We start from the raw sequence: 23,066 nt of genomic DNA, 5'->3' as shown, positions 1-23,066 counted from the left end.
GTTCAAGGAGATCGTAAAATCAGTTTCTGAAAGCCTGCTAATAAAACATGTCAGTTAAAACGAGGATGGAGACTGGAAGAAACTACTTAGTTCTGTGGACTGTTTCTTTCAACAGCTTGAATTAATAATGTTTTTTTAATTAAGGGTTCATCATACCAGAACTATGTAGCAAGTTATGCTTCTAATCCGCTTCCCCCCAAGCTGCATTTCTTTTTAATTGCCAAGTGCTATATTTGCTAGTAGAAACACAGGAAAATATGAATATATCTGTCCTGAGAGAATATTTGAGGGAGGATGTTGAAAGCAGTCTGCTAGCATGTGGGGCTTTTTTTTAGGTTGCAAGTAAGTGTGTGTATGCTTCATTTTAAAGAGGACAAAAGGAGATGGCTATTAAACCTCAGCTCTGCCTTCACTTTTCCCAGCTGCTCTCTCAGATCTTTAAGCTCACTTCTTACTTCTCTTGCTCGGCTCAGGCCCAAAGGTCGCAACGGGGTCATTGCATTTGGAGATCTGTCAGTGTCTAAGTATCCTTTGGAGAGCAAAGCAAAGAAAAACCATCTCCTGTCACCCCCTCATTTGTAGTACATCTAACAAGTTCTGCGTCGGTGCTGTTGAAGTGTCCTGCAGCTCCTTTCCTGTTTGTGAGTTTTGATGGATCCCTGTTCTGTCAGCTTGCATCAGATAGGTAGCAAGAGAAGGAATCGCTTCTCCAGAAGGAACTTCTCACATGCTGTGAATGCAAATGGGCCATTTGCTCCCCTCCCACCACCTAAATCTTTCCTCTCTGGCTGTGTGGGATTTAGTGCCAGCTCACAACACGAGGGTGACAGCTGGTTGGTGTCCAAAGTCCTTTGTGTTGTTTCAACTTGAATCAGGAAATGATTTGTCAGAGGATCAAAGCACTCTTGGGTGAATTAACTTTTTTTGCCAAACTGCAGGTTTGATGCAGATGTAAATATTGTCTGATATTTATAGGGACTACCAGTGCTCCTGATGCGGGAGTGATTTCTGGCTATCGCCCAAATCATATTGGAGTTGACATGACTAATTTCGTAGAGCAGCCTGAAAGACCACAGAAGGTCTTTCAGCTTATCTCATGATACAACTCTTACACCAGCAAACAAACTTGCAGTGTTGGCAGCGACTTGTCTCTCTGCCGCCTCTTCTGCCTCCGTTTCTGAAAGACGGTTGCATGTCAGTTGGCATTGCCCTGGCCTTTGAAGGCTTTCTGAGGCTATGAAGATGTGACTTCACCCCTGCACTGCTCTCGGGGCTTGTGCCAACAGCAGGGCTGAGGAGCACTCATTGCACAATGCAAATATGCGGTAGGGTAAGACACCTGGGCAGGACTTTGCTGTGTGCATAGCTTGTGTGTGTGTGTTTGTAAATACTTTATTGGAAATACCACACTGTGGAAGAAGAGTAAGAGAAGGGGTGAGGTCCTGTGCTTGGGATTCCCTCTTTCCCTGGGAGGCAGGTAGGGTGTTGCTGTAGGGCAGGTGTGTGCATACCCGTGTGGATGGGCAGCGCTGGTGGAAGAAGTGTGAGCTGCAGGCACAGATGGAGGTGGTCTTTGGTTAAAGGCTGTGTGCTGAAAGCGAATAAGGCTGAATGAGGTTGCTGGTGCCTGGGGGGAAGGGCGGGGGGGGGGGTGTCAGTGGGGAAGGCAGTAAGGTACAGGCTGGATAACATCACCTTTCAGCAGCTGTTACAGCAAAGCTTGCTGGGGGTGCTGCCTTTTGTCCATGCCAGGCCATAGTTCTGCATGACTATTCAAGACAGCAGTCCCAGTATTTGTGAAGGACTGATGCCTTGCCTTCAATATATAGGAAAAGGGTGATTTGTTTTCTTTAAAAAGTACATTTTATTTGGGTGAAATACACCCAAACCCGAAGTACCTCGCTTTCCCCTGGTCTTAGATTTGAAGCACCATGTTTGTCTGTGACCCTAAAGTAACCCCTCCCCATACATGCACACACAGCCTTTCCGGGCAGGAGGGCTAGGCCCTGCTCTCCAGAAGTGAATAGATGATAACACTGCATGGTGGTCCAGCTATCTACCATCTGCTGGTATCTGTCAGGTATCCACAGGCACCTGAGGGGGCAGAGCCTTCCCTTGACAGGACACCTCTCCTTGACTTGCAGCTTAGTCTCTTCGTGCATGGAAATCTGGGATGACAGCAAGACCACAGTCCTGCTCTGCTGCCTGCAGAGCCTTTGGGGATGTGAAAGGCTTGTGCTGCAGGACTGCTTAGTTGCAAGCAGGTGGGGTTTGTGCTCTGGAGTGGCGGGAGGAAGACTGTTGATACATGGTGAACTCTGGGCTATTGAGTTAGTATTTGTCTGGTACACCTGAGAGCAAAGTTGTAAGAAACAGATGGTGTCAGGATGCTTGACTGATAGGAGCAGAGTTGGATTGAGGCACAGAAAAGACTTGAAGTGAGCTGTTAATCAGTAACAAACTGAGTTATCCTGCAACAGCTTGTGATGCCAAGTAGAGATGTACACGGTATAAAAGGAAGGAATGTGCACAACTGTGTTTATTCCAAGTGGGGAAGGACTTGCCCTCACTTTTGCACTCAAAAAAAGAGCATTTTACTGCTCTTGAGAAGGAGCAACAAGGTTAGTAGGAATGTGTCCCTATGGATTTTCTTCTCTTCCAGTTCTTCAGATCTGATAGCATTGGTGTAAAATGCTCAGTAATCACCCAGAGGATAGCTGTGTAATTCCTGCTTAGCCAGTCTGGGTTCTGGCCACTGGCATTCCTGATCCAGCCTGTCTGCTTCTGCAGGGTCCTCTGGCTGACCTCTTCCAGGTTACCTGTCCAAAGAAGGGCTTGAAGCCAGTCAGTTCATCAGAGAGGAGCTTATACGTGGGAACTGATTAACCGACAATGGTGTATCCTACAGTCGAGAATTTCTGCTTTAAAAAGAAAAAAACCAAAACAAACAGTATTCTCATTGCTCGCCCAGAGCAAAATCTGGTATGTTTAAGAAATTATCTGGTCCTTGACATTTCCATTTTTTAGCTGTTGGCTTGGAATTGCACACCTGTGATTGAACTGCAGGTGTCTTCAGATTCAAATGAAGTAAAACATTCTTGCTTCTCAGATTTCAATGAATTTTGTGTGCTGTGGTAAGGCCAGAAACTATAATCGTTTTTTTCAGGGGAAAATATGTGGCTGAGATTGCTGGGTGGATAGAAGGAAAAGCAGTTTCAGGATGGGGACACAGGAATGAAAAATTGATGTGAGAAAACACAGCTGACTAAGCTGCACATCTGCTGTGCATTCAACGTGCACTCTGCCCAGGAGGTGGCAACACAGTAAAAAAAAATACGCTTTCTCTTGGCTGTTTCTGTCTGGTTGGCCTGTTGCGCAGCAAGGCATTTCTACCCTGTTGCAATTTATTCAGAGAGTTTATATCCGGGAAACTTCTTCACCTAAGAGATGATGCAAGGACTCTTCCTCATGTAAAGTCATCTTTTTGAAAGCATCTATGACTGTGACATGCTGACCTGTCATCAAAATCGCTGTGCAACATAAGTTGGTGCTCTGAAATTTAACCAGGCTTAAAATAACGTAGGCAAGAGCGATGCTGCTTTTCTTTTGTCTTTTCTCGCTGCTGATAAGGGAAATGTTACAAACTGATCTTGTGAGATGATTGTGTCTCTTTTAATGGCATTTTTCAGAACAAATCAAACCTCTTTCTTAAAATGCTGTCAAGTGCCTGTTCCTAGATAAGCAGGTACTTTGCAGCTAGAAGCTTTGCAGTGCCTGGGTGAGGACATTAATTAGCAGCCTTCTTCCTAGCTGGTGTCGTCTTTCACTCTTCTCAGATTGCGAAGGGTAAGAATGAAGAGGAAAAAGTCATCTGATGGTCTCTTTTCATGGCTTGATGCTGGCCACCCTGAGGCTATTTATGCCAAGCATGCTGAGTGGGGTTCAGTTTAAATTTTCACCGGTGGTTCTGGTGGAGCCCAGGGCCTTTGGCGAGCAGAGCAGTTGCCGTTGCTTCCTCGCCTGTCCAGGTTGCTCCCTTCTCCTGGAGCACTCCTTGTCGGTCACTCTGCTGAGAGGTGCTGGGGGAGGAAGGCACGGCCATTTCAGTATGAAGGGCAAGAACCAGCATTGTCACTGCAGGCTGCAGGTTTGCTTGTGCTCATCAGGTTTCTCCAAGGATTTACTGTGACGTGGCTCAAGGGGAAAAAACCCAACACCTTTCCCCCAAACCCTCTCTCACTCTGCCTAGCACTTCACTGTTGGAGCAAGAAGTTGCCTTTCTCTCGGCTTCATTTTGTTCATTAACCATTGCTCTAAGAAAGCAGTTGCTTATTTGTTACTGTTTTGATAGGTGTCCTGGTTTCAGCTGGGATAGAGTTAACTGTCTTCCTAGTAGCTGGTACAGTGCTGTGTTTTGAGTTCAGTATGTGAAGAATGTTGATAACACTGATGTTTTCAGTTGTTGCTCAGTAGTGTTTAGACTAATGTCAAGGATTTTTCAGCTTCTCATGCCCAGCCAGTGAGAAAGCTGGAGGGGCACAAGAAGTTGGCACAGGACACAGCCAGGGCACCTGACCCAAACTGGCCAACGGTGTATTCCATACCATGGGACGTCCCATCTAGTATAGGAATGGGGAGTGGGGGCAGGGATTCGCCGCTCGGGGACTGGCGGGGTGTCGGTCGGCGGGTGGTGAGCAATTGCACTGCGCATCATTTGTACATTCCAATCCTTTCATTATTACTGTTGTCATTTTATTAGTGTTATCATTATCATTATTAGTTTCTTCTTTTTCTGTTCTATTAAACCGTTCTTATCTCAACCCACGGGTTTTGCTTCTTTTCCCGATTTTCTCCCCCATCCCACTGGGTGGGGGGGAGTGAGTGAGCGGCTGTGTGGTGTTTAGTTGCTGGCTGGGGTTAAACCACGACAATAGGGTATGGGTATTTGTTGAGAATAAAACATGGAAGTAAATCTGCAAACTTTTTTCCAATTGCATAGCAAAAATGAAATTTCTGCAACTACGTTTAGGAGAACAACTTTTCACTTATGGTTGTGTAGAAGCTGTTTTGTGGCAGCCTTAGAGTGTATATATAGATCCCCCATTCCTCCCAAAACTTGTTGGTCCTATTGTTACAGAAGGCTTTTGTTGATAGTACAGATATATTAACATTGTAGCACAATACATACAACCTGCTACTCTTGACCCCTGAGGTTTTTGTGGAAGGTCACAACGGAGAGGCTGGAATTCCTGCGTTAATCACACTGAAGCAGAATATCCGTGCTGGTTTTCCCAAAAGATTGACAGAATGATACCACATTGCTTTGAAATGTGATCTCAGAGCATCTAGCTCATAGGGACAGTTTCTTTCGTGTTTAACATATGCACGGATTTTGTGAATTTTTAAACTATGTAATCATTACTCATTGGAATAAAATGTGAATGATAGTTTATCGCACTGGTTGTCTGCTACTGCTTTTGTCTCGCCAGATGCTTTCAGTGCTCTCCTGTGGAGTAGCAGTGAAGAGGAAGACTTTGTTTGCCTGGTTTTGTGAGGGGAATGTTTTGAGGTAACTAAGCTGCACCTATTATGCAGTTGCTGAAATGTGCAGTAAGGTACAGGTTTGAAAAATAAACAAATACATAAAAAATTGCCCAGTGGTTAGGCTTGATAGATGCAATTCTGCAGGCATCTTTGCAGTCTAAGCTGAAGGTGCTATGTTGCTGTTTTAGGACTTTGGGGAAAGCGTCCCAGAAACTGTGAGCCTTTCTGTCCTTAGAGCTTTGCTCACATGGCAAGTAGCTCTTTGGCTCCAATCCAGCTATGCTGTGAAATGTGGTATGAAAGTATCTGCTGCATTGTGAGCAACTGATTTATTAATTATGGGCCCTGGCATGGTCAACACAGCTGCGACCTTTTGTAGATGCCCATGTTTCATACAGTCTTTGTGTTTTTCTCTATGCTCTCAGTCTGCCGTGGTGTGAGAGTACACCAGGATGACTTGGCATTGTCTTGGGTTCCAGATGCTCAGAGCATTTCCAAACTGGACTGCACCTCCAGGGAAAAGATGAACATACCTGATTCTCACTGCTGTTTCCCCCCAGAGCAGTCTAGTCTCCAACCCTTCTGGAAACAGTGTCTTACTATTAATGATACAGGGCACTTACTTTCTCTCAGAAGTTAAGCACTGATAAGGAGAATTGGAAAACTTGTTTATGCACCTGAATTTCCCCTCCTCCCTGTTCCCCCAAACCCTCGTGTGTGTATAGACAAGCTATAGATTACAACATTTTTTTGGATGGAAGCCCTCTATAATATTGGTTTCTTTCTGACACTGCTGATAAAACAGTGTCATGAAGACAGTGTAATGAAGATGGTCTCTGCAGGGCAGAAGGAGAGCTGTTCACATTTCTAGCGGGTACTCCAGATGTTTATGTAATGTGCCTAAGCTTGCAGTGGAATACAAAATATTTGTGAAAGGCCCCCAGGTCTATCCACGGATAAGCTATTTGTGTAGGTTTTCTGAACAAAGCAGGAGAAGGAGCTTAACTGACAAGCCCTAATTAGCTCTGTGCCTTAACAACTCTTTCCCAGGAGAATGACTTGGGGAAGGTTGTTATCAAACCACTTCTAAATTGGAATCTTAAAACTATAGTGTTGACTTTTCCCTTCTCTTGTGTTTACTGGAAAAGCAAATACTGAAAAAGACTTGGGAAATTCTTCCTCTTTCATAGTGGCAATTAAGTGATTCCAACCAGGATTTGATGCAAACTCAGATCTTTGCTCTGTAGCAGTTTCTGTGCTGAAATGCACATCAGTTTTCCTCCCTTTTCACCACAAATGAGCTGTATGGATGGATTGCTTCTGCTGAAGGTCCTTGGTGTGATGGAGGTATGTGGTTGTGCTGAGGAGCAGGCAGGCACGGCACAGGTGTGTAAGAGAAGTGTCACTGTGCAGGAACGGGTGGATGATTAGTGACAGGATGTGGCTGGTGCCCTGGCAGACATCCTCAGAACTGCTGCATGAGCGGGTGCAGTGGGTGCGTGGGGTCAGAGGAGAACAAAGTGACACTACATTGTCAGTGGTGGGGAAGAAAGCTGAAAACTCCTCGTGTAGCTCACTGTTGTCGTGGCTTTGAGCTGGCAGCACTGTTGTTGTGTCTTTGTAACGTATGCACAGCTTAAGTCCAAAGTAAATTTCTCCTGCCCTAAAGAGTTTTGTTCTCTCAGGGCCTCGTGAAAAATCTTCTTAATTGATGGTTTGCACATAATCTAAGCCTGGAGTGTCAGTGTGACTTTTCCATTCATATTGGTTCACGGATGAAAGAATGTGTGGCAAATACCCAGCGTAATTATGCATGTTTCTAATGTTTCAGCTTGTATAATACCGCCCACCTTCCCAGAGAGGTCAAGTTACTGTTTCAGGCATTGCAGTTCAATGATGTACGGTGTGCTAGAGAGAAACGGTGGACTAACAGCCCTGTAAGTTTAGTCTTTTTTTTTTACTTTTTCATGAAATAGTGAAATCTGATCTGGTTTGTGTCACTGAGTAGGTTTGGGTGTTACAATCTAATGGACTATTTAAAATATATCTAAATGGGAGAGTGCTTGTGGCTTGAAGTGGTGGTTTGTTTTTGAATGGCAGTACTTAATGTCGAGGAAGTATTGGGGGGGCGGGTGCTTACGTGCGTGTGAAATCCCTCAGTCGGTATCTCTTTTTGGTGAGCAAACTGCAAACTGCTGCAAGAGCCCAGATAGTCCCACACAACAAAGTCTGGTAGGCAGGAGCCATGGCAGGACCACGATTACGTTGGCGATTTTTCATCTGCAGTGACCCTGAACACCCACAAGCATGCTGAGCCTTGGCACTGACATGATAAAGCAGCATTGCAAAGCTTGTGCTGGCATTTTCATCTGCTTTTCCACTCTGTCCTCTCCCTCCCCCCCTGCCCCTCCTTCTGCTGGCTGTGCTTGCAAAGGAGAGCCTGCGACTTTTCAGGCGGAATCGGTCGAGGTCACTTTGCTCTGTGACCTTCATGTTTTATGGACTGTGTGGGTAGAGGGGATTTTTGCAATTTTATATTACTCTTTTGGCTGTTTGAGGGAAACGTTGAAAATCACACAGTTCACATGTGTGTTTTCCCCCAGTCGAGTTTGAGAGATTAGGTTGTTAGATTACAACCTCAATGTCCATGAGCTTGAGCCTGAAAATCTAGTGTTTAGTGTATATATATTCCCCCCCCCCGCCGCCCCATATGGAGAGAGAGAGAGACAGAGTACTATTATTGTAATGACAGTCTCCCTACTTACTTTTTGGCAGAATGGACAGGAGTATTGTTGTTTGTGTATGCCTTCTTTTGTGGAGTTTCTAGTCAGTGCCATTGCTGAATATGCTAGCCATAGCCATGATAACAATTTCAACAGAGAAGAACATCCTGACCAGCACCACATGCCTCACACTTGTCCTCCCCTTTTTAGTCTTTCTTGCTTATTCTAGGACACCAGCTATTCTCCTGCTTTGTTTCTGAGGGACACAGACAAATGTCTTAGAGTGGTAGGGCTTGAAATGGAATTGGGGAAAGCAGTTCTCTTAAGAGCTAGTGGTGGGACTCTGGAGAATAATCTGCCCTTTCCATTGGAGGCCATGTGCTTATTTGCTTAATTTTCCTGGTCACTGAATCCCTGGAAATGCTCGGTTTTGTCTACCACCCCTCATCCAAAATGAATCACCATGTCTGGAACATGGTGCTCTTGAAGGTGTGAGGACACACAGTGGTTATTCTGGATTAGTTTGCTTCACAGGAGTTAAACTCAGAATGACTTTATTTTTAGCTTTTCTTGTTTAAATCATTGATTCAGACTATCTGATGAGACAACTGTCATATTTCCTTTTTTTCCTTTTGCACAAAGGAAACAGCATTGCCATGACAGTGGCCCTCAGTGGTATGTGACTATGTTTACACTTTGGAGTATCCCTCTCTTTGTAGCCTGCTGTAGCAAGGAGCATACCACCCTGCTGCACTGTGCAGCTTGGGTCATCAATTCATTGTGTTTTCAAAGCTTTAGGCTGAAAATATGATGGAGGCTTATTCTTATTTTGGTTCAGTACTAGAAATTTCTCAGAGCTATTACAGGAGTGTGTGGTGGGTGTGAGGGTCATTCCCAAACAGTGCTGGGTTTTGGTGACTGGTCTACCATAGCCCTTCCAAAAATCCCATCCCTTAGGAATATAAGCCTTGGAATATTACCAGGGCAATGGTGGTAAGATCCATCTGAAAAGCCCAAAGGCAGCTAGGCAACATGCATATGGAAAGCCTGAGCTGCAAAGCCAAGTGACCTGGTCCAAGGTTTGCCTTGGTACCAGAGGAGAACGTGAGCCCTGTTGTCTCTTTTCCTGCCAACTTGAAGTCTCAGAATGTGGCCTGTCCCAAACTAAGGGGAGCTTCAACCTCCAGGCCTAGATATGGAGACAGATATGTGAGGGATATGGATTCCCTAAGGTGCAGGTTCTTGGCATGGTTCTAGAGCAGATCAACTGCCTATTTCATTGTTGTTAGCTATAACTGTGATACACCCATAAGGATATGTAATGATGGCTTGACAGCTGGGGAATGTTTTCATTTTCTATGAGGATGGGGAAATAGCATAACAGAGCAGAGTTTTTATGGCAGTTTGCTTTTTCACTTGAAATCTAGCAACTAAGAATTTTTTGGGTCTGCCAAGGTTACTGGTGTTTCTGAGCTACTGTTTCTGGAGATAATGAGAATCAGCCATGTATCTTTAACTTAATTTTGAAGCTTAAGATCACTTAGTGAAGTGTATTCTGCCTTTTAAAAGCTGGTAGGCTCCTTTCTCGCCCTTCTTCTGCTTGCCCAGCTCAGATGGGACCAGAGGAGTAAGCAGGTGGCTCTCATCAGGAGCTGCCTGTGTCCCACAGGCAGGTGAGAGGCCATCTGACCTGGGAACCAGGCAAGCAAGATAGTGTTTTATGGTCCCTTACAGCTTCATTCTCCACCTTCCCAGTTCCTTTCCATTGCAAGACAAAAGAATGACCTTCACACCCTTTCCTAATCTCTGCTCTCCTTAAGGAAGCAAACACAGATTTGTCATGCATGTTGTTGCTTGTCAGAGGTGTTTCATGATATGGTAATGTGAACAAGCAAAGGATATAACTGGATAAGGGATGTAGTACAGGATATAACTAGTGTATTGGGGAAAGTTAAATGAAGATGATCTGTACTGAGGGTCTTCCCAGTTTTCCTTCTTTCTTGAACCACTTTTAGGTAACTTTGCACCAGTGCTTCAGTTGTGACACCCCCTTCTCCCTCCATTCCTTGCCTAACATAAAGTATCTCAACTAAAGATAAAGATCTCCTTGTAAAGCCCATCCTGCTTTAGAGCCCTGGGAAATATATTATGTTTTTAAATCTGGGCTGAGTTTTGGTAGCTTAGTCTTGCAGACAGAGAACAAAGAATTAGAACTGTCTGCAGAAGGGGACATGTGGAAAAGGGAAAAAAATCCTCACAAACAAAACTTGGGTGTGCTAGTGACTTTACCTCCTCCTACTCTCTGGACATGAGTCCCCATATGTAGGTGCTGAAGTCCATGAGCAGTGATTTCCCTGCAGATGGGAGAAAAACACTGTGAAAGCTCTAGCACTGTCAGTAAAGCTTCATCTATGGCAGCAGCCTCAGTTGTTAGAGTGGATATTTGTACTGTTTCTTTTCAGAAGTTTGCCCATTTCTGGTTAAAGCTCAGATTGCTGTCTGCCAGCTGGAGATCTCCATTGCAGTGATGGTTGTGTCACGGCACTGTTTGTCCTACCAAGCAAAGATCTCCATTCAGAAAGCCCATGGTGAACTCCACAGTTTTTATAGGGAAGGTACTGGAGGGAGGGAGTGCAACATGTATCTGGCCTCTGAGGAGGGTATAGTGAATGATGAGTCAATCTCACCTGACTTGACAGCTAAAGGTGTTAAGATTCAGCACATCTGTTTGTATGGCTTGCTGGGTTTTACTGTTTTGTCACAATCTTGACCGGTTTTTGTTGGTTGAAGACTGAAGTGTTTACCTAGGTTGCCACTTTTACTGCATGCAATTTGCACTCAGCCTTTGGGTCAAAAAAAAAAAAAGTTTTGAAGGAGACAGCCTTTTATTAGTCAGTCTCAAACTTACATGTGCACCAGATGGCTGTGAAAAAGTCTTACTGTTTTTGAAAGGGATTGGGCAGCAAATGTGTCTTTTATGACACCTTTCCATTTTTCATGAGCTGATGTGCTTTGGGTCTAAGTGTGAGAACTGCTACTTTAACACCTACTAACCAAATACAGTTTAATTTCTCGTAAATTAATGCTTTTTACAGTGGTGTAGGATTTGTATTCATCTCAGCTGGACCTGGCAGACTTACTGGAGTACTTGTCCACTCTGAGAGCATGAAAGGCTCAAGGAGGGTTTTGATGCTGCTATTCAATGTGGTCTCCCTGTCTCAGTGCAGCAGACTTCATACTAGACTAACAGTTGTCCCTGTGCTTTTGCCACAAGAAACAGCTTACTTGTTGAAACCAGTCATCGGTTTCTGACCACTGTAGTGCAAACTCGGGACCAAGGTGAAGCTGCCCTTTCTCATGCTGTGGCCTCTGCCTGTGCAAATGGACTGAAATGTGAGAAGCCAGCCTTGCCTGCCAGGTTCTAGCTGAGCTGGTGTATCCCATTTACTAGCAATGTGAGTCCCCTCGCTACAGTAACTCATGCATAAATTTATGGGGCTGTGCTTTGAAGAAGATCTGGGTTTCTTGAGAGAGGCCATATGAACAGAATTGTCTTGGAAATGCCTGATTTGTAGATGTGGACTGGTGGGGAGGAGAAAGAGGACTGGACAGGAGCTGTTCAGACTCTGAAATTGCCTGTTTTGCTTGGCAATGAAACACTTTTCCCTGACTTTGGCTTGTTTGTGCCATAGTGAATGACCCTTCTGCCTCTTTCCATCCTGTGTTGTTGAGCAGGCTACGAGGCTACGTTCTGCTGCAGGCTGTATTGTATGGCAGATGTTCCCCTTCCCTCTTGCTCTCTGGCCGCTCAAAACCCAGTTCCTATTGGGACAAGCACTTCAAGCTACTGCTGAGTATGTTATTCTTTATGGCATCTGTTTTAACAAGTCACAAGAAGTTCAGAGTCCATTTGCAGTACGTGAAGAGCTGGTCTCTGTACCAAGAGGTGGCATCAGGTACAGCAGATAAGGTGTTGTGGTTTTAGCCCAGGACTTACCACCAGAAGGTTGAAAGGAAAGTTGCTTTGGCAACAATTTAACTTTTTTTAATGTGCTAACAACCACACCCTTATCTGCTATTTAGACCTTACTAACTCATAAACATTTACACTAGGTCTACAGGGTCTCTTGCTCTGTTTTGAGACCAGCTGAGAAATTAAAATGTTGTGGGATGAATTGCTGCAGGTGATTGGCAGACAATCATCGTTATCATTACACATAGCTCCTCTGAGATGCTATCCTGCACCTTCTGCTGGGGCCAAGGAGGCTGTCTGTAGAGACACCCTCTCCTCGTAGCAGCCTAGGGTCCTCAGTAATACTGATCGGTTATTTTACTGTTTGTTAAGAATTAGTGCAATATACAGCTCGGTATTGTCTGCTGTAGGTCACAGGCTTAAAGAAAAAAGAGCAGTATGACAACTTCTGAGAGGAAGCACCCCTCCGTGGCGGGGGGTGTGTGTCATTTTTGGTGTAAGACTTTTTTCATGTGAAAGAGACCGCTTGGGGGGGGTGTGGTGTGACTGTATGGCAGGATACTTCAATACATCGGCATGGGGAGGTTCCCCAGGCAGCAGAGTAGTCATGTTACCGTGGCGCCCTGCCCCGATTAATTAGTGTCTCTGCAGGGTTAATTAGCATGGTGCTTTGTGCCATGCAGACATGGCCTTAGTTATTTCCTTTAGCAATTATGAGAACTTATGGTAGTGAGGTGTACCAAGACTGAATGTTGCTTTGACTACTTAAAGGCTTTCTGTCCAAAAAATCTAGAACGTATCCGCTAGGAAATAGTGTCTTTACCGCTGGAAGTGTCACCTTCAAATTCAAATTTATTTTAAAATAATTTCTTCTTCCCAGCAAGAATGTAACTACCCTTCTGATGCTATGCAATGCATCTTTAACTGACTTTGAAGTGTTTGACACAACATCTGAGGCATATCTCAATAAGTTATCCAGGCACGTCATTGCATTTGAGCGGCCTGGTGTTTTTTCAGACCAGCATAAATTCCTCTTTAGATAAGTGAATCTGTCTGCTGGAGGGAGGTGCATGTGTTGGAGGAGTGTGTGGGAGGAGGTGTTGAACAATATTAAAATGGAAAAGGGGACAAGATGGAATATGTGTGTTACCTGCCTGTGGAGAACTTATCAAGCTAGAGTATTCTGTGAAGTACATAGACTTTCTGTGAAAAATTGGTAAAACCTTGTCTTTGGGAATTTAAGAAATACCTGTTGCATGGCAAGCTTTGTTTAAAGGTAAAATGTTTTCAAGGTTAAAGCTTCCTGTAAAAATGACAACTTTATCAGCAAATGTGTTCCCTTTGTATATGTTATATCTCTGCTTAACTGTTTTACTATGTTTGTTTTCATTTCTGTTTTTCTTTGCTTCTGCTTAGAACTCTGTGCTAATCACCGAGTCAGTTTTCTGCCTGAGAATGAATTTGGATTGCCATTTGCGAGGTAGTTTAGAAGAACAATTACTTTTTGATATGAGATACATAAATCCATTTTATACAGATTCAAATTTTGCTTACAGTACTACATACATTTTTTTAAAATCCCCATTGTATCAGAATGTTTTCTAATGTTTGGTGGTTTTGTCAATACCTGTTAGGTGTGGTTAATTTTCTCCTTAAGGGAAAAAATGGGTGTGCAGTGTAATGTTTTTTGTTTTGGTTGGGCTTGGATGTGTAGGAGTCGGATGATTGTGTATGCATGTATACTGTGATTTTTACCGCAAAGGGTAAAAAGCAAAACTTAAGCATTCTTTCCATCTGGTGTGGAAAATGGTAAGGTATGTGATAAATCTTAGCTCCCGAAGGATTTCTGACTTTTGTTCAGTCCTCTTTCTCAGAGGAGCAACTCCTTGTCACTAGTTCATCTTGGAGCTAAAGCCGTGTCCTAGTCCCGGCCTTCAGTGTTGCAGTTACTGTGCTTTCAAACTGATCTGGATCAGGTGTGGACATAAACACTCCCTTCAGCTGAATTGCACAGAGTACCTGGTATAAAGTTTATGCTAGCTGTGCGACAATGTGCAAAGGTGAAATCTGTCGGAGCAGAATTAACCTATGAGAAATACCTGAACGATCTTGACAACATGTCATGGGGACGTGGCATGCTGGGTGTGGTAGTAGGAGTTTGAAAGTCAGTTTTCCTGTGTCCTTGAACAGTGGTCCAGGATGTGTAACTATCAACTGAACAACTTGAAGATAAAGGCTGAAGTCTTGAAATATTCAGAATTTTCATAGGAAACCGCTGTAACACTTTATACAGAAGTGGAGAGCAGGAGGTTATACAGAAATACAATGATTGTGGTACTTCCTGTTATCTTTGAATATATAGCTCCAAGGATATAATTTGTTTTCTATCATCTCAAGTTTCCTAATGCGTTACAGTTTTTAATATTATGTAACTGGAGATACTTGTAATCATCTTGGAATGCACTCCCATTGAAATCTAAGAAAAGCATTTTTGGGGTATCATGAATAGCTAACATGCAGTGTAAACAACTTCATATTTTATATAAATAGCTGAAAGTATAACTAAATGTATTGGGGAAGTGTTAGACAGAGGAAGGAAGAAATTGACTCCCATTTCCTTGGGGTAACTTAAGAGCACTGAATACTATTTTAAAGCTCACCTAAGCTTGGGCTTTTTGGATTTCTGGTTTTGTAACAGATGTTACATTTATGGTTTATGTTTCCAAAGTGTAAGGTCTCCCACTTAATCCCCCTTCCCCTTCTCCCACAGACAGACCCTTATAGTTCACTTTCAAATGCTACATGTTATTTTAGTTTATGAAGACAATTAACCCTTAAGAGGCTGTTTTAGGGATTTGTAAACAGTGTAGGATTAGATGGCATATATATATGTAGGGACACTGGTCTGTGACATGCTTTCAGTGCCAGTTTATTAATTTATAATAAAAACTCTTTAATTCTTACCTGGTATGATTCCCTTGTATTCTATTAAGTCCATACGTCTGTAGTTTTACAAACTGGGACAACAATCACTGTGTTTTCATACCAAAGCTTTAGGGAAGTACTTAGTTAAAACATGGATGATAGAAGTGTCTTTTCCCTAAAAATAATCTTCAGAAGTCTCTTAAGTAACCATGCTAGAAACAGATAAATTGTTCTGCAGTCCCATCCCTGCATAGCTGTCAAATGTCCTAGCAGTGGTGGTGTTCAACATCAGCATAACCTCAGGGTGCAGCTGACTTGGACTGTACCTGTGAGCGGCTGTGAGGCAGGATGTCTTGGTGCAAGGAACGGTGTCTCTATATGTGTGTGCCTGTGGTTTTGGGAAGTTTGCTTGTTTGGGTGATTAAACATGCCAAGTGAGTTGGAACTGAAAAATAAGTGTCTAAACCTTGGTGACAGAACATCTTAGCTGAATTGCTGTGGTGGAAAAGACCTGTCTTATGTGCCATAGTGGTGCAGGCATGAACTTAGCCACAGTTGGTGTGTCTTTACTCGGTAAGTGTTAAGAGAATGTGTGAACCCTTGCAAGATGAGAATTTTTAAAAAAGCCTGTTGACAGAGATGAGACAAACCAGTCTGTAGATGTCTCTCCTTTTACTTGCAGTCTATAAAATACTTCTATGAGTCTTTAATGTACACCAACATCCTGGCTTATGTAGTGCTACTACTTAGGTCTCTTGGGCTTTTACTGCATTTCCCAGTTCAAACTAGTACCTGGTTACCTTTGCTTAAACACTTACTGTTGTGTTTCTGTAACTGGTATGGCTAGTGTATCCTGATACGCCGGGAGCTTTGTTTCTGTGCACTCACACGGACTGTTGTTGGAACAAAGATGATTTAAATTGGGAAGGCAGTGCAGGGTGACATACCTATTGCAAGGTGCATGCTTTCTTTCCAGGGTGCTGTAACCAAAATATTGCTTGTGCATTTCACCATGGAAGCAAAAAATGACTTAGCCTTTCATATTTCTGATTGGTAATTTCGTTATTGTTTAGCACTATGGCTTTACCAGGCATCAGCCGTTTTAAGCATGTGATATATTGCCCAACATGTACAAGGACTAATTCGTGCTTTTAATTTCTCTTCTTGTAGGATGACTCTCAGGTTCCTGAATGTGCTGTCAAATGCTGAAGCATTGAACTAGCTGAAGCCTCTGCATTATTTCTGATGTTTAAAAAGGCCTAAAGGAAAGAGAGGACTGGCACTTCTGTTACAATGTTTTAAGGTAAGATGTGACTTCTTTTTTGTAGGCAGCAAAGGGAAGATGATAGACATGGTCCCACAGACTGTCCCAGCCCCACCTCTTGGTCTGTAATAAACCATATCAACATGAAGTCTCAGGCTGGATCCGACTGTCAGTATTTGATAGTTATGACTAAATTCACTGACTTCAGTAAGGTAAAAACTGATCCAATGAAGAAACGACTTGGTTTATTTTCCTAAATCACCAATTCTACACTCTTAAGTGCTTGTATACCTTTCCATTAGAATGCCTTAGTCCTTTATGTATTAATAATGCTTTAGTAGTAAAAATATTTAGTCTTCAGTCCCTATGGGCTGTCAGACTGAGACAAATTCTTCACCAGGAAAAATATGGGCAAGAAGATAACTGCGACTGTAGCTGGAAAAGTGACCATTCTGCTTTGACTAGAGCTGCTGCTGCCATCATTTTCATTAATTAATTACCCATATTTTGTACTCATCTTTTGGATTCATAGCTAGATTGTCTACTGCACTGTAGTGCTGCTGCTGCTTTTTCTCAGCAGCACAGTAGACCAGCTACAGACTAGAGCAATGGAGAGTATATCTGTGCAATGCCCAGTGCACAGCATGGTCTTCTCTCACTGCAGAGTCATTTCAGTGACCAGGGACTGCGTGTAAGCACCCCAGCGGGGCAGGGCTATATGAAAGTGTTGCTGTGCAAAGATACAAATCGGGTTAAGAGCAACACCAAAGGGAAGGCCTGAATTAAATCTGTAATAAAAGAAATCCAGATGGGTAATCCCAGTGTAAAGGCTCTCTTTGTTACTGACTCCTGGATTCCCTCCGGTTTGACAGCTGCTGTTTGAAGTGGCAGCTAACTCCTATTTTTATTTACTTTTGGTGACTGTCACCGCCCTCCTTGTTATGTACACTGCAATGTGCTGCAGGTTCAGATGAGAGATAAGACACACCTAAAACTAAGCTTGTCTCTTGAAGAGCAAAGACTCAGTCTCTTGGCCATTCTGACTGTTTAGGTTAGCTCAGTGCAGATTAACTCTTGTCTTGTCCTGCTTTCGCTGCTTTAATCAGAGTGAAACCAACCAGTGGAGGATAGCTTGTTTGGCTGTTGACTGTGGAGTAAATCTTGTGCTTACAGATGTGGCCTTGAATTGGTGACAGCTGTTGGGACAGGTGGAGGGCTACTGAATCTAGTGATCCCAAAGATGCAGGGGTACCAGCTGGTTTTCCCAAACTGTGAAACTCAGTAAGTGTGGAAGAGCAGATCTCCTGCCTTTCTTCATTTCTCTCTGAACTTGCCATTTAGATGGGGTGTGTGCATGTGTGTACGTGCATCCACCCAGACTCCACTGACTCTCCTTTTGGCTCTCTTGCACAAAAGTCAGTTCAGAGAGGGGGCAGAGGGTGCTGCAATGCACCTGTGGCAAGCTGCCGTGAGTGGGAAGCCTGCCTGCACTTCCACTGCAGACCTCATGCCAGCACGTTACAAATAAGCCCTGGGCTCTTGCTCATAGAGCAGTGCCTGTACCTCCTTGCAGGATGCTGTTCTGCACTTCAGCATACCAGGGCTTTCGCTCTTCTGGAGCTCCCTCTTTTCACCAGGAAGAGCATCTATAGGTGAATTCTGTCTTTTTTGGTGGAAAAGATGTGCTTTGTACAAGAACTGGGGGAAAGCAGCCACAACTGCTTCTGGTCCCCGAGGCAGGGCTGTAGCTGGCAGGGAGAAGTGCTTAGAAAAGACTAAATAAGGAAACTTATTATCACTGTGACTAGGCTTGTCCCAGTTCCTGTGTGGCTGGGTGCCACAGCCATGTCCTGGCTGTAGAAGTGTGCACCCTTAGCCAAGCATGGGCCTCTAAGCGAGGAAAATGTGGATATATGCATAGAGGGACTCTCAGGGTGCCCTTGCAGGTCCCCAGACCTGGCTGCCTGGTGCACTGTAGCAGGTGTCAGTAAACCAGTGTAGTCACAGCCTGGATGTGGAGTGCACCGGTGGGGTGCCTGGTGGCTGTGCAAGGTGCAGGGTGGGAGAAGACGAGAGGAGGCTGTAAGGAAACACGTGCAGACAGAGGGGAAGAGTGTGATTGCAGAAAGGCTGGAGAACCCAGAGCAGGCTTGTATCAGCTTTTGGGGAGCCAAAGTAGTGATGATTGTGGGCTGCCTGGTGGCTTCTCAGAAAGCACAGGACCACCATGTACAGTTGCTAAGAAATGGACAGTAAAGGCAGGTCCTGTGTCAGCTCTTGTCACAAGGCTGTGGCTACAGAGAGGAGCAGGATGAAAAGATGGGCTGCTTGGATGCTCTGAATTTAAGTACCCCTCATGTTATATATGTACATATCATCTTTGCATATCCTTACACCAAGTGGCATAGCAAACTATCCCACTGTACATGTGAGTAGTGCTGGGCTGTAACTCTGTGTTACAGAGGAGAGGAAAGTACAGGCATTAATGGCAATAGCCAGCGCTGTAGAGAGGTACTACAAATTAAAGCTCAGTACACTGGGACTACTAATTTAGCAAGTATTTGGAAAAGTAAGCTCAATTTCTCTTCATAAAATACAGTGTTTGAAGATCATGTGTGCCCATGATTGCATGTAAAATAACACTTTGTTGTGCTCAAGGCATCTCATTTTGCATTTGTACAGATAACTGCTACTTTGAAATACTAATGTGACCACCTCAGTGCTTTTTGCCTGTGAGTTACAAAGCCAGCATCCCACTGGAGTGACACACTCCATGGAGAAGGCCCGAGAGCATTTTGTGTGTCTCTGAACTTCACTGAATATGATCCCTGTGCAGGTCATTAAAGCAATGCGCTTCTAATTGGATCACAGACTTCCACAATGTGAATGAGCAATGGACTTATTAAAATTAATTTCCACTTTTAAAGCCAAGTTTGCTTCAGTGGGATTGTCTGGGGTTTCTCAAAGCTGTGTCCTGTGGCCTTGATTTAGCCAAGGGTTTTACTGCAATCTCATCAGACTTCAAAACAGCACTTTCACTTTTCACAGCAGAAACTCAACCTATTAAATGGAAAAAACCCCCAACCAACCCTCTGAAGAAAACCTTGCACTTCTGACAGGTTAAAATACAAATACCCAGCAGTTGCTTTCCTTAGCTAAATCTTCAGCTTCATCTGGGGTAGTTTCTGCCTGTAGGACAAAGCAGACAGATTCTGCTTTCACAGGGGTGAAGCAGCTTCACCAAAGGGTGGAGGTTGGTTGCCCTGGCACAGCAATATAGTGAGAAGATCTAGTTACGTCTGGCTTTTTCTGAATTTTCTGGGCTCACTGGATAAGTTAAATCAGATTTTTACACACTGATTACTTGGCTTCAGAGGTCCATGAGATACTGGCATCTGCAAAGGGGATCTGATTTTTGAGAAAGCATGCTTATTGTAAGTGAAGTTAAACTTTGCTGTACAGTAGTATACACCTTAACTAGAAAGCTAAAGGTGTCTGCAAATCCAAATACCATTGATCAGGGTTGGTTTTTTTTCTCTCCACACCTGCACAATAAATGCAGTCATGTTTTTTTTTATTTGGCCAGCTATTTCCACTTGACCAATTTACAACACATGTGGCTTAAGCCCTGTCTCTTACATCCTTCCTGCTCTTATTTGTGGTTGTGCTTAAATGTGCCAGAAAGCCATCAAGCTGCCCAGCCATGCTGTGCTACATCCTCCACCTTCCCACACTGCAAGAAAGTAGTTTTTCCAGGCAGGGATGTCACTGTGTCATGCCAATTACCAGAGAGACCTGGAGAGTCCCACCAGGAGTGGTGTGCTGGTTATAAAAAGGCTGTCACAAACCTCATACTTCTGCAATACTTTTTTTAGAGGGAAGCTAGGCAGCGCGATTGTAAAAGATACAGCAGTAGAAGTCTGCAACATGACCAAAACCTACCTCCTGGTGGTGCTGCCATCCATGTTGTGGCTGGTTACACCTGAGTCCATGGTGGAGGACCCAGGTGGCACGTTGGCCACTGCCAGAGCAGAGCCTGGGTAAAACTGTTGGATTCACAGACCTGGCATCTGCATCCTTTTGCTGCTCGTGGCCAGCTCGTGTGCTCCAAGTTCTTTGATGCTTTCTTGTGTTTCAGGCATTCGAGTGCTGGGGCTGCTGTGGTAGGAAGAGGTGGGACTGATCAAAAGCAACCAACTTGTGGCATACCATCTCTTGGTTAACATGGCCTGTGGAGGGACCCCACCTCTTGCTTATTTACTGGTGCCATAAATGTTGCTGAGGTGATTTCAGTATGATAACTAGTTCTTTATCTTGATGAAAGGGCCTTGTGTGTGCTTTTCTGATTTATGTGACTTGTGAAGGATTAAAAAATAAATCTATTAATCTTTGGAGCTACCTAAATGTAAACAAAACCCGTCAAAACCATCTTTGGTTTTTAGCTCTTTTGCTGTCAGAACCTGACTGGTTCAGCACTTCTCAGGATTTTCTGAGACTGACAATAAGTTTCTAGCATAGCAAATAAATTCTCTGGCTTCGTGTTTTAATCTTAATAAATTCAGGGGTTTGAGTTGTTGCATGTATATATTTTTTTCTTTTTTGCTATTTCTGTACATGTAAGGCACAAGAGTGACTCATCTCTTCTGCTAAATGTACTTTTACTTTTTCAAAGGAGCTGCTTTGTCCACTAGAAACTGTGGCTCAGCATGCTAATAAAACTCACTTTATGCCTTTAAAATGTTTATTCAAAGTGGCCTGGCTGGCTTACAGTAGCTGTGTGGGTGGACTGTCCTTGAATTTTGTAGACTTAATTTAGTACTACACAATACCCAATGATGGAAAACAGCTATAAATTGTCTGTGCGCAGCCATGCATTATTGATAAAGCTCCACAATTTCTTTATTTGATGTTGTTAGTGCAACAGCTGGCTGATTTGTTAAGACTCGTTTCTCCTTATTGGCAGTAAAATATCTCTTCATTTTGAACTCTGAATTTCCTCCTGAATTTTGATTTGTGTGGGGGTGAAAGCTTGTTTTTTCTCCAGTGCTACTAAATCTAATGGAAATGTTTCGACAGAGTAGAAACAAGCTTTATTTCTGGGACAGCTAAGCAAACAGTGACTTTGAGTGTATAAACACTAAGTTTGATGGTATGCAGAAGATGGTACTTTTTTGATTGTCACAAATATTTAGAAATGGAAAATAGAGCATAAAGTGTCCTAGTAGATTTAGAAAAAAAAAATCCTTTAATATACATGATTTGGCACATGCTTAGAGAAAATGCTTTACAGTGAGTTAGGCATGCTTTGTAATTTCAGTGTTCCTTCAAAGTTTATGAAAAATCTCAACAGTCTTAAATTTGTCATGCTTTTTTTTCCTGTTGACACTTATGATGAGTAGAGAGTCTACTGAATATAATTTGCATATAAAACTGTGCTGTAAACTAAACAGTTCTTTCCCTGTAGTTGAACAAAGGTACAATGAGCTGCTCAACACACTGGAAATTAATAAATAAATAAGTAAAAAATAAAACTTGCCAGCAAAACTATCAAACGCTTAGTATTCCCAACAGATGTCCAACACTGAAACTTCTTTTTAAGCTATAATTTCTGGAATGGTAGCTTCCTACAGGTTGTTATTCTAATACAGCTGAGGGAATGTACAATTTGTGGCAAGCAAATATTGTATTTGAGTATGGAATTGTTTATTTCCCTTTATGTGTGTGTATATATTTCCTTTGGTAGAAGTATTCCAGACCTCTACAGATTTTTTTTTTTCCTTTGTAAAAGTGTTAGGGTAATGAAAAGTATGAACATAGTTGATCTTCACATGCTATACTGATGTTTATAATAGTTTCCTCTATTCCATGGAGAATTGCTGTGTATTAGTTCAGCTTTCCATACAGTTACAGCCTTTTAAGGTAATAAATAAGTAATGAAGTAATTAAACTGGCTGTGAAGTTTCAATCAGGACACAGGAAAAAGCTAACAGGGAAAGGACTAACATGATTGATAGAGGCTTGCTGGAGGCTTACATTGAGAATAACTCATTCTTCAAAACTTCTTTGTTTTGTGATGGAAATTGTGGGGTAAATCAAATACAGTGGCTATGAATGATTAAAATGTGAAAGTTATGAATTCTTACTCACTTTGTAAATCTCTAACTCCTTCACTGCTAATATAAAATGATTAATCTTAAGGGGGTCTTGGGGCTGTGAGGATTTAAATGAAACCTTCAATATCCTGAAGAAGACTATTTTGATGTTCAAGATCATGAATTTTGTGGCTTGCTTTATGCATAGAAAGCTGTTGTGGAAGGGGAACTGGAGGTTTTCCATAGGTCATCTGATAGGGCTGCGATAACTCACTTGATTGATCAAAGTGGCAAATTTTCCAGTAGTTTAAATGTTTATGCAATTCTGACATAATACAGGCAACTAAAAATTCTGTGCTGGTTAATGAGGATACCTTTGATTTGATCTTACAGAAGATACAAACAATTGGACATTGACATGCCTGTGACTTTGGTTTTGGGTCAAGTGTGCATCTGTTTGTTTTCATCCAGAAGGACAGACTTCAGCCATTTTACTACAATTCTGGCTTTGTTACAACCTTCTATTCAAATGGTTTTGGACTATG

General features: G+C 43.0%; 1 protein-coding gene across 3 annotated transcripts in view; it reads left to right on the top strand.

Moving 5' to 3' along the window:
• The window catches only part of KANK1 (KN motif and ankyrin repeat domains 1), a 118,438-nt gene that overhangs the window by 5,593 nt on the left and 89,779 nt on the right, over positions 1–23,066 (top strand). Inside the window, exons 1-3 of one of the 3 annotated variants that reach the window (XM_052777595.1) lie at positions 7,375–7,481; positions 16,336–16,468; positions 20,568–20,712. The gene's annotated coding sequence lies outside the window, so the exon portion shown is untranslated. Of the gene's footprint in view, positions 1–7,374; positions 7,482–16,335; positions 16,469–20,567; positions 20,713–23,066 lie in introns of those variants that run through there. The other 2 variants (XM_052777593.1, XM_052777594.1) reach the window with 2 other exon arrangements.

This window comes from Harpia harpyja, chromosome Z (assembly GCF_026419915.1).
Source record: "Harpia harpyja isolate bHarHar1 chromosome Z, bHarHar1 primary haplotype, whole genome shotgun sequence".
Lineage (NCBI taxonomy): Eukaryota > Metazoa > Chordata > Aves > Accipitriformes > Accipitridae > Harpia > Harpia harpyja.
This window is presented reverse-complemented; position numbering and strand designations above follow the sequence as displayed.